Here is a 9464-nt window from a genome sequence, read left to right as displayed (position 1 = left end):
CTCGCCACTTGTAGAGATTTGGCAATAAAATAATCCACCAGCTGTCCGAATAGTTCTTTGGGTTGTCCGTATACAACTCTGTATATAAATCCCAAACTGCTTCACTCATGTCCCACTGGTGGTGGGCATGGGAGGCCTGATCTTCCTCACTGAGTCTGGAGCTGTACACGAATCCACCTCCAATTTAAGGGGCGAGCACTGTGAGTTAGCACTGCTGCCCCAGCGTGGCCAGGGACCCGGGGTTTGACTCCCGGCTTGGGTGACTGTCTGTACGTTCTCCCCGTGTCTGCGTGGGTTTCCTCCGGGTGCTCCCGTTTCCTCCCGCAGCCCAATGACGTGCTGGTTAGCTGCATGGGGCCGTGCTAAGTTCTGCCTCTGCGTACCCGAACAGGCGCCGGAGTGTGGCTACAGTAACGGTAGCACAGTGGGTTAGCGCTGTTGCTTCACAGCTCCAGGGTCCTGGGTTCGATTCCCCGCTCGGGGTCACTGTCTGTGTGGAGTTTGCACATTCTCCCCGTGTCTGCGTGGGTTTCATCCGGGTGCTCCGGTTTTCTCCCACAGTCCAAAATGTACGGGTTAGGTTGATTGGCCGTGCTAAGAAATTGCCCCTTAGTGTCCAGGGATGTGTAGGTTAGAGGGATTAGTGGGTATAATATGTAGGGATATGGGGGTAGGGCCTGGGTGGGATTGTATTCTGTGCAGACTCGATGGGCCGAAGGGCCTCTTTCTGCACTGTAGGGTTTCTATGATTGATTAATTTGAACTTCATTGCAGTGTTAAATAAGCCTACATGTGACTAATAACTTTAAATAATTCTCGCACCCACTGTGCCTTTCATCATGTTCCTTTGCGAGATTTTATCGGTGCCGTGATGTCTGTAACCCATGTCCTCCAATTGTTACTGAAGCAAATATAATTAATGTGATGCATATTTTAACCTGGCCTAATGCAGGGTCTTGGGGTTTTATGGTCCTTTGGGGATTGCAGAGCAGAGCTTGATTTGGGATGATTGACAGGTCGGGTTATATAAGAACATAAGATAGAGGAGCAGAATTAGGCCATTCGGCCCTACTCTGCCACTTGATCATGGCTGATAAGTTTCTCAACCCCATTCTCCCACCTCTTCCCCATAACATTTGACCCCCTATACCAATCCAGAACCTAGCTACCTCTGTCTTAAATACACTCAGTGACCCAGCCTCCACAGCCCTCTGTGGCAATGAGTCCCACAGATTCACCACCCTCTGGCTGGAGAAATTCCCCATCTCTGTTCTAAAGGGCTGTCCCTTTACTCTGAGACTGTGCCCCTCAGATCATAGTCTCCCCAATTAATGGGAACATCTTTCCCCAGTCCACTCTGTCCAGGCTTTTCAGTATTCTGTAAGCTGAGGGACAGCTGTGCCTCAGAGAAAAGTTTTTAGTTCTGTTTTTCAGAGGTGAAGCTGAGATGGACAGCAGTGTTTCACCCTCTGTCTCTGGAGTTGGAGCCTCTGTTCTCTGCGTGGCAGCTTTTGGAAGTTGCCCGAAATCAAGTTTACCTCTCTTATGTCATGTGAGTGTCCGTTTAAGAAAGTTTAAAAAAAATGCAGCTTTCAGCTTCAGCAATGTCCAGAGTTGGGGTTGGGGGGGGTGGGGGTGGATCTAAGCTGTGGCAGTCAGGTGATAGGGTTTTTTTCCCTTTGGGCTTTCAGTTTCATTTTGGGGAGCGTGTTTTTGAAGTAGTTTAGCAGCAAGCTAAGAAGCAGCCTCTCTTTCCCTGTTCTGCTCTTTGTTACCTGAAGGAGAGGCTTATCCCACCTTAAAGAAGCTGTGTTTTGGGAAACAGATTTAACTACAACATCTTCACAAGGGATTTTTCAGCACTCAGCCCAGGCAGCGGGATTCCTGTATTGACCTGTGCTGCATTGTCTTTATTTTTGTGTATTTGATATTGGCTTTGGTTGGAACACATCAGAGATATTTCCTTGAGAGTTGTACATTATCGGTGTTGTTCTGTTTCTTGTTTGCAATTGTTAAAAGTTCTTGCTAATTGTCATACTATACATGTCAACAATATTTGTAATTAAACATTGTTTTTGTTAAAAGCTCCTCATGGGTCAATTGAGTCACACCTGGAGCGAAACCTCTCACGCTCATTCTAGACAAATTCAACATAAAACATTACAGGTCAGGCAAACTTAAGAGAACAACTTGAAGTGTGCAACCTGACTTGTAACGTGAGGTTTGGCTGTTTTCACGATACTTATGTACCCAACTTGGAAAACTGCTGACTTGGGTTTTTGCCCACAGGTGTTACAAAGCTGAAGATCACATTAGCATACTTGCTTTTGCATGAAGTGTAAAGAGGGGCATATGTCTGTGCTTAACATGGAACAACAGAGATGGCTAGCTGGTAGGAGTTATACTGTGACATGTTTAATCTTTGTAATTGGTAAAAGTTATGCTAATTCCTTTTAGTTATATTCTAACTTCTGTTCTTAAATAAACTTTGATGGTAAAAGCTCCCTAGTTTGAATTGTGCCTGGAGTGAAACACCTGAAGTTCACCCTAATGCCAAAGTCAAACGTAAACATTTAAGGTCTATGCTAACCTCATAAAACGCCTTGGAGTTTCTGACCTGAGACTGCCAAGTTGGTCAACTCTTTGGTGAGGCTGAGTGAGGACTCCGAGTTGATCCCTTGTTCTGGCTCCTTCCAAGGCCTGGCCTTCCCTGTTGGTTTCCGGTGTACCCCTGCCTCATTGCTTCTCTCTCCACCTCCCCAGCTCCTCTGATTTCACCTCTCTCCCCTCTTCCCCCAAACACCCATCCCACGTCTCCTCAACCCCGTCCCTCCTCCATCCTTCACCCCTATCCCTACCTCTCTGTGTCCATCCCCTCTCCCTCCAACCAGTCCAATCCACCCCCTCATTTCCCCCTTTCCCTTTGCTCCTGCTATCTTCATTCCCCTAGGTGATGGCCTGGTGGTATTATCACTGGACTATTAATCCAGAAATTCAATTAACGTTCTGGGGACCTGGGTTCAAATCCCCCCACAGCAGATGGTGCAATTTGAATTCAATAAAAAATATCTGGGATTAAGAATCTACTGATGACGGTGAAACCATTGTTGGAAAAACCCATCTGGTTCACTAATGTCCCTTTAGGGAAAGGGAAATCTGCCATCCTTACCCGGTCTGGCCTACATGTGACTCCTGGAATTAATAAAATCTGGAATTAAGAATCTACGGGTGATGGTGAAACCATTGTTGGAAAAACCCATCAGGTTCACTAATGTCCTTTACAGAAGGAAATGTAATTTAGGATGGCACAGTGGGTTAACACTGCTGTCTCACAGCTCCAGGGACCTGGGTTCCATTCCAGGCTTGGGTCACTGTCTGTGTGAAGTTTGTACATTCTCCCCATGTCTGCGTGGGTTTCCTCCGGGTGCTCCAGTTTCCTCTCACAGTCCAAAGATGTGCGGGTTAGGTGCACTGGCCATGCTAAATTGTCCCTTAGTGTCCCAGGAGGGACTAGTGGGGTTACAGGGATAGGGCCTGGGTGGGATTGTAGTAGGTGCAGGCTCAATGGGTCGAATGGCCTCCTTCTGCACCGTAGAGATTCCATGATTGGGTTTCTATGAAATCTGCCATCCTTACCTGGTCTGACCTATATGTGACTCCAGAGCCACAGAGCAATATGATTGATTCTCAACTGCCCTCCAAAAGCAGCTAGGGATGGACAATAAATGCTGGACCCAGCCAGCGATGCCCATGTTCCACAAAGGAATAAAAAAAAGGAAACCTTTTGCTGGTTATGACCGACTGTGTCCGTCAAACGCTCCCCCTGCCATTCCCAATACAATTACCCTTTGCCCTATAGCTCTTGTTTGATTTGTGGATGACCCTAGACCACAGGATGATGGGTAGTTCATGATCTGCTATGTAAAATATGCCACACAAGTGCCAGGCAATGACTATCTCCAACAAGAGAGAATTGAATCATTGCCCCTTGACATTTAATGGCTTTACTATCAGTGAATCCTTCCACTGTCAACATCCTGATCAGGAACTGGACCAGACCCAGCCACATAAATACTGCAGCTACAAGGGCAGGTCAGAGGCTGGAAGTAACTCACCTCCTGACTCCCCGTAAAGCCTGTCCATCATCTACAAGGCACAAGTCAGGAGTGTGATGGAAAACTCTCTGCTTGCCTGGATGAGCGGCTCTGACAACACTCGAGAAGCTCGACACCATCCAGGACGAAGCAACCCCGCTTTCATGGGCACCCCATCCACAAACATTCGCTCCCTCCACCACCCACACACAGTGTGTGTGTACCGTCTACAAGAAGAAGTCTCGTAACATCAGGTTAAAGTCCAACAGGTTTATTTGGAATCACGGAGCGGATTAGACGACTCACCTGAAGGAGCAGCGCTCTGAAAGCTCATGATTGCAAATAAACCTGGTGGCTTTTGATCTGAGTTGTGAGACTTTTTACCGTGCCCGCACCAGTATCTCCACATCACGGCTACCATATACAAGACGCACTGCAGCGACTCGCCGAGGCATCTTCGACAGCATCTTCCAAGCCCATCACATCTACCATCTAGAAGGACAAGGGGCAGCAGACACATGGGGAACACCAGCACCTGCAAGTTCCCCCTCCGGGAAATACGTCTGCAGTTCCTTCAATGCTGGTGTCCAAATGCTGGAGCTCCCTCTCTAACGGCACTGTGGGTGTTATGCGGACCACACAGGGGACTCTAGCGGGTTCAAGAAGACAGCTCACCACCAGAGATGGGTTAATTCCCTCTGATAGGAACAGGCTGCCCAGTGTCTGACTGTAACTGGGAGAGAGGGGGGGGTGAGAGGGTTAATCCCCTCTGATTGGAACAGGCTGCCCGGTGTCTGACTGTAACTGGGAGAGGGGGGAGTGAGAGGGTTAATCCCCTCTGATTGGAACAGGCTGCCCGGAGTCTGACTGTAACTGGGAGAGAGAGAGGGGGGTGAGAGGGTTAATCCCCTCTGATTGGAACAGGCTGCCTGGTGTCTGACTGTAACTGGGAGAGGGGGGAGTGAGAGGGTTAATCCCCTCTGATTGGAACAGGCTGCCTGGTGTCTGACTGTAACTGGGAGAGAGAGGGGGGGGTGAGAGGGTTAATCCCCTCTGATAGGAACAGGCTGCCCAGTGTCTGACTGTAACTGGGAGAGAGAGGCGGGGGGTGAGAGGGTTAATCCCCTCTGATTGGAACAGGCTGCCCGGTGTCTGACTGTAACTGGGAGAGGTGGGTGAGAGGGTTAATCCCCTCTGATAGGAACAGGTTGCCCAGTGTCTGACTGTAACTGGGAGAGAGAAGTGGTATAACCTTATTGCTGTTACAGTGTGTGGAGCTCTAGGCTTCATACAATGTGTGGGTAAATAATTATTTCACAATTACTGTGTTTGCACCAATTATTAATCATTACTTTAACTACTTATCTCTTCTTGAACTTGCCATCCCATGTCGCCACATTCCCTCTATGCTGCCCCCCATCAAAAACTCTCAGGACAGGTACAGCACAAGGTTAGACACAGAATAAAGCTCCCTCTACACTGTCCCCCATCAAACACTCCCAGGACAGGTACAGTACGGGGTTAGATACAGAGTAAAGCTCCCTCCACACTGTCCCCCATCAAACACTCCCAGGACAGGTACAGCACGGGGTTAGATACAGAGTGAAACTCCCTCTATACTGTCCCCGATCAAACACTCCCAAGACAAGTACAGCATGGAGTTCGATACAGAGCAAAGCTCCCTCTACACCGTCCCTATCAAACACTCCCAGGACAGGTACAGCACGGGGGTTCTCTCTACACTGTCCCCATCAAACGCTCCCAGGCAGGGGTAACAAACCTTCTCCCTCAACTCTCATGGATCTTGCTGCTTGACCTCAACACACCAGTTGAGTCTTGATCAGTTGCAGAATGGGTGGAGAAATGGCAGATGGAGCTTAATCCAGGCAAGTGTGAGGTACTACACTTTGGAAGATCAAATGTAAGTGTATAGTTAATGGCAGGACCCTGAACAACATTGATGTCCAGAGAGATCTTGGGGGTTCAAGTCCAAAGCTCCTGAAAGTGGTCACACAATTAGATAGGGTCGTAAAGAAAGCAGACTTGCCTTTATTGGTTGGGGCATCAAATACAAGAATCAGGATGTCATGTTGCAGCTTTATAAAACTTTGGTTAGGCCGCACTTATAGAGTATTGCCTTCAATTCTGGTCGCTACATTACAGGAAGGATGTGGAGGCTTTGGAGAGGGTTGGAGAAGAGGTTTACCAGGATGCTGCCTGGATTAGAGGGTGTGAGCTATAAGGAGAGGCTGGATAAACTAGGGTTGTTTTCTCTGAAGGCTGAGGGGAGACCTGATAAAAGTCTACAAAATTATGAGAGATATAGAGTTGACAGTTGGAATCTTTTTCCCAGAGTTGAAATGTCCAATACTACAGGGGCTGCACTTAAGGTGAGAGAGGGGCAAAGTTCAAAGGAGATGTGAGGGGCAAGTTTTTATTACACAGAGAGTGGTCGGTGTCTGGAATGTGCTGCCAGGGGTGGTGGAGGCAGATATGATAGGGGCATTTAAGGGGCTTTTAGATAAGCACATGGATATGCAAGGAATAAAGGAGGCAAGAAGGTTTGTTTTTGCTGGAGTTCAGACGAATGAGGGGTGGGGGTGGGGGTGGGGAAATCACATAGAGACTTACAAAATTCTAACAGGGTAGATGCAGGAAGGATATTCCTGACGGTGGGAGAGTCCAGAACCAGGGCGCACAGTCTGAAGATTCGGGTTAGACCAATTAGGATGGAGATGGGGAGATATTTCTTCACCCAGAGAGTGGTGAGCCTGTGGAATTCATTACCACAGGAAGTAGTTGATGCCAAAACATTGAATGTTCAAGAGGTGGCTGGATATAGCACATGGGGCAAATGGGATCAAAGGTTATGTGGAGAAAACAGGATTAGGTTATTGAGTTGGATGTCAGCCATGAATGGCAGAGCAGGCTCGAAGTGCTGAATGGCCTCTTCCTGCTCTGATCTTCTATGTTTCTATATGGACCAAGAGCAGACAGAAGAGATTGGTTTAATTTAGCATCATGTTCAGCACAACATTGTGAGCCAAAGGGCCTGTTGCTGTGGTGTTCTATGAGCAGCACCGTGACACAATGGTTAGCACTCCTCCCTCACAATACCAGGAACCTGCATTCGATTCTCAGCTTGGGTGACTGCGCACAGTTTGCACATTCTCCCTGTGGTCTGCGTGGGTTTCCTCCCTCTAACCTACGCATCTCAGGGCACTAAGGGGCACTTTTTCTTAGCACAATCAACCTAACCTGCATATCTTTGGATATGCAGGTTAGGTGGATTGGCTGTGCTAAAAAAAGTGCCCCTTAGTGTCCTGAGATACATAGGTTAGAGGGATTAGTGGGTATAATATGTAGGGACATGAGGGTAGGGCCTGGGTGGGATTGTGGTCGGTGCAGACTTGATAGACCGAAGGGCCTCTTCTGCACTGTAGGGTTCTATGGTTCTAAATTGCCCCTTAGTAACCAAAGATGTGTATTAGGTGGATCAGCCACCTAGTGTCAGGGAACTAGCTGGGGTAAATGCATGGGATCATGGGGATAAGGCCTGGATGGGATTGTAATCTGTGTAGACTCAATGGGCCGAATGGCCTCCTACTACACTGTAAGGTTCTATGTATAACATCTATTCGGGCAGTGACATTTGTGTGGGTGCTGGGCATTTTTGAATCCCTCATTTTATTTTAAATTTTCTCCAGCCTCCCCCCCGCCCTGTCTCCACTGTCGCTCTTCACAGCCTTATTAGCACGGATTTGGAGTGCTGAAGGACCATCTCCTGGGCTGTATTTCTGTTCTTTGTCAACACAAGGCAGGGCTGTATAAACTGAGGGCACAGATATATTCTAAATAAAATCTACAGAACAGAAACAATATTGTACATCCGACGAAGCAGCATCGCTAACCATATTGGTGCTTTCTCTTTCAAAATCATGACAGGTAAGGCTCAGGGCTTTTCAGAGTGGTTAACTTCACGGGGTTCCCTCTTCCCCAGAGAGAGAGACAACTTGACATCCAGTCACTGCAGCGCACAGTTAGGCTGCAAGAGGAATTAAGGCACTCTTTGTCCATCTGTCTCTCTCTCTCTGACGCATCTCTCTTACCTTCTCATGCTTGTCCTGTTCTCTTTCTCCCCGGCTCTCGCTCTCTTAATGTGTCTCCCCCTTCTTAACTGAGTGTTTGCTCTTACCCCTCTGTTGCTCTCCCTCTCTCTCTTTCCCCTGTGTCTCTGTCTCCTACATTGTCTCCCTTTCTCTTTGCACCTCTTCCTTACTCCAGCTTTCTTTACCTCTCTCTCCCCTTTATGCACACTCTGTCTTACCCTTTCTCTGCATCTATCCTTTGCTCACTCTCTCTGTATTTGGGTGTTTCTCCCTCAGTGACTCTTTTTTTGCCTCCCTCCTGCTCTCTTTCCCTTTCTTTGCATCTCTCCTTTGCTGTCTCTCACTGCCTCTTGTATTTGTCTCTGTGTGTCCGCTTCTTGGCCTCCCTCTCTCTCTTTGCACCTCTCACTCCATCTTCACTTTTCTGCTTCTCTCTTTCTCTGCACCACTCCTTTGCTCTGTCTCCATCTCATTCTACTTCCCTCTCTTTGCACCTCTCCATCTTTACCTCTCTCTCCTTGTTTTTTTCCTTTGTCTATACATCTTCTTCGCTTTCTCTGTCTCTCCTCTCTGTATTTGTGTCTGTCTCTTGTCTTCCAAGTCTCCGTCTTTCCTCTCTCATTGTCTCTCTTTCTGCCTTCCTTTCCCTGTGTTTGTGTGTCTCTCCGTGTCACCTCCTGCTCTCTCATCCATCTCAGCTGAGTGGCAAAAATTTTCTCCCTCCCTCCTTCATCCTCCACTCTCCTTACCTCCCTCATTCCTTTCTCTTCCTTACTTCCCTCCTTACTTTCTGGTCACCTTCTTGCTTTTCATGATCTTTTTCTCATTCATTATCCTTTTTCTCTACCCTCTCTCTCCTTATTCCACTTTCTCTATGCCTGTCTCTCTGTATGCTTCTCATTCTTTATCTCATTCTTACACTTCCTCCTTTCACTCTCCCTTTAGCTCTCTCCTTCCTTCTTAACCTCTCTACATCTGCATATCTCTCTCTCTGCTTTTGTCCCCCTTCCTGTGAGAGAGACTTTGTAGCCACACTCACCCCAAAACCAGAAAGTGCCACCTGCAGTCAACAGGCCTTTGCACGATCCAGTCCCTCCCAACACCCCACTATGATTCCTGAGGGATGGGGAAATTCAAGATAGTCTAAATGAGTGGGCGAGGGACTGGCAGATGGAGTACAATGTTGGTAAATGTGAGGTCATCCATTTTGGTAGAAAATGGACTATTATTTAAATGGTAAAAAAATTGCAGCATGCTGTTG

The sequence above is a fragment of the Carcharhinus amblyrhynchos genome, unplaced genomic scaffold (assembly GCF_965287045.1).
Source record: "Carcharhinus amblyrhynchos unplaced genomic scaffold, sCarAmb.v2.hapA scaffold_39, whole genome shotgun sequence".
Classification (NCBI taxonomy): Eukaryota; Metazoa; Chordata; class Chondrichthyes; order Carcharhiniformes; family Carcharhinidae; genus Carcharhinus; species Carcharhinus amblyrhynchos.
This window is presented reverse-complemented; position numbering follows the sequence as displayed.